The 2,316-nt window shown below is 38.4% G+C and overlaps 1 protein-coding gene across 1 annotated transcript in view; it reads left to right on the forward strand.

Moving 5' to 3' along the window:
* The first annotated feature begins 337 nt into the window (after nucleotides 1-337).
* ppp1r16b (protein phosphatase 1, regulatory subunit 16B) overlaps nucleotides 338-2,316 on the forward strand; it is a 76,110-nt gene continuing 74,131 nt past the window's right edge. Inside the window, exon 1 of the mRNA XM_024270148.2 lies at nucleotides 338-469. The gene's annotated coding sequence lies outside the window, so the exon portion shown is untranslated. The remainder of the gene's footprint in view (nucleotides 470-2,316) is intronic.

Raw genomic sequence — 2,316 nt, forward strand, 5'->3', positions numbered from 1 at the left:
CCGAGCATTTCTCACCAGTTGTTTCGCTACTAACGGGACAAGTTTCTACCTCTTGGAAACCTCCTTCTTCCTCTGCTCTTTTCCCGCCTCCGCGTGAACACCTCGACCTGGACTGAGGTGAGCGCTGAAATGTTGGTCTTGTTGCTAGTTTTGGGGAGGAGAGCCCCGCGCCGGTTGTAACCAGGAGCGGAGAGGAAAAGCGGCAAGCAGGCAGTGCTGGAGGAGAGGCACGTCCGGCTCTTGTTGGAGCAGTTTCAAGCTAGCAGACTTTATCGCTTCTGGCGGGTCGCCGAGCGGTTAAGCGACCCGTCGTTAACCCGGAGGAGGCTTACTTCACCGCGGCGGGAGCCTGCGAGTTGAGCCGCGCCGTTCGAGATCAGCAGAGCGGATCTACATCTTCTCCTTGATGTCGCCTCAACGCCTGTGTAGGGCTGCACATGGTTTCACCTAAAACCTCCTCAGCGACTCTGTGAGTTTTGGCCACATCTTCTGCTTGGAGATCCGCAGATCTGTTACTTTTTTTTATCTGGCAGATAAAGTCACTTTTGTCCTCCAACTTTTAATTTGAAAATACTGAAATAATAATAATAAAAAACTTCGTTTTTGGACGATGCAGTTTATTATTTGCAACATTTAGAGGCTAAGTGTTGCTTTACAGTCTAAATTAAATGCAAGGATTCAATTAAATTAAAAAAAGCAAATGACATTTATGAGGTTAAGGAATTGCAGATTAATTACCATAAAAAACATAAAAAATAACTGATGCCTTTTTAAAGGGATTTTTGTAAAAAAAAAAATCAGAAATTTAATTTCCTGTTTTAAAAACATCAAATCTGCCATGAAAGACAAATCTGCAAAAAGTCAGTCATAAGCTGGTCTTATGTGATTAACTGACATCATTGTGGGTGTGGTGGACTAGGAGGATCTAAATACTCAGAAGTATGATGTTCATTGCTACAAACAGAAATTAGTGTCTACTTAGTTACTTGGTTTATTTTTTTTCTTCATCAATCCATCGATGGATCATTTTTCAATCAACCTTACAAATAACACTCAAGAAAAATGTTATTTCTTAATATTTTTAACCCAAAATTATTGGCATCAATTAATCAAACAGAAATGCAGCCAGAAGATAATTATTACACTTTTTTTCTTTAACAAACCAGCAGATGCATTAATATCTACTTTGAAAATAGTTTATTTGGTGTTTTTTAACATGTCCTTGTGGCGTTTTCTCATATTGGAGGAGAAAATTAGGCTTCAAATTTCTTTTCTGTGTATTTCTTTATTTAAATTGTCATGAATCAGGAGAAAAAATTAGTTGTATTTGTGACGCAAGGGCTACAGCTGGGAAGCTACAAGCTTCCTGCTCTGCTCCACTCTGATGCATCCACTTAAACAACTAGATTGATCTAGAAAACAACACAGGTTTTTTTGATTTTGCCTAAAAACATCCTTATTATAATTAAAAGACTTCTGGGAATAGTTTTACAAAAGATCACAAGGTGATCAGAGGGGGGACATTAAAGAACACAGAATCTTTACTCAAACCAATGTGGGAAATGGTCTTGAATTTGTAGAAAAAGGCCACTACATTATGTCAAAAGGCGTGCTTGCCCTTTGCAAACCTTTCAGCTGTTTGACGTGTTCCTAAAGGCTTCTCCTGCTTTTTAATGACCTACTCAGTGCATAGATGCCCGTCTACTAAACTCACAGGCAGATGTCACTTGATGAGAATGTACCTTATTGCCTGGGAACTTGTAGATACTTGAAAAAAGCCTGCAGGCTTGTCACAAATATGAAAGTATTAATTTAGGAGCACTCTCTTCTGTCACTGTGGGACGAACACGGTTTCAAGACGTGTTGAGTTTGAGATAACCTGCAGCTCTGAAATAATAAAAAGAAAGAAGCTTTATGTGTAAATAAAATAAAGATTTAGTCACCCGAATCTAAACCCAGGAATGCTTTGGACTGACTCGGCTCCCTTTGAAACGGCGAGTTGAGATTCAGTTTAGAATGTAGAACATGTTTACATATGCGAGCGTGAACAGTTGAAGCTTCAGCACAAAAACTAGTTGGTGAAAAGAAAAAGGAAGTGTCCTATTTTTAAAATAAAGAGAGTTTATGTCTTCACTCTTACTCTAATTTCATGTATATAAGTTGTATGTGTAATAAATGTCATCTTTAGCTACTTGGCTGAGGAGAAAGTTGCATTTGATTGATAATATTTTTCTGTTTTCGTGACATAAAAAAAATCCCAAACCATCCTTCTCCTACTTACTTTTTGTTTTAATCCTAATGAATGAGTGAATTTGG

The sequence above is a fragment of the Oryzias melastigma genome, linkage group LG5, assembly GCF_002922805.2.
Source record: "Oryzias melastigma strain HK-1 linkage group LG5, ASM292280v2, whole genome shotgun sequence".
In the NCBI taxonomy this organism is placed as follows: Eukaryota; Metazoa; Chordata; class Actinopteri; order Beloniformes; family Adrianichthyidae; genus Oryzias; species Oryzias melastigma.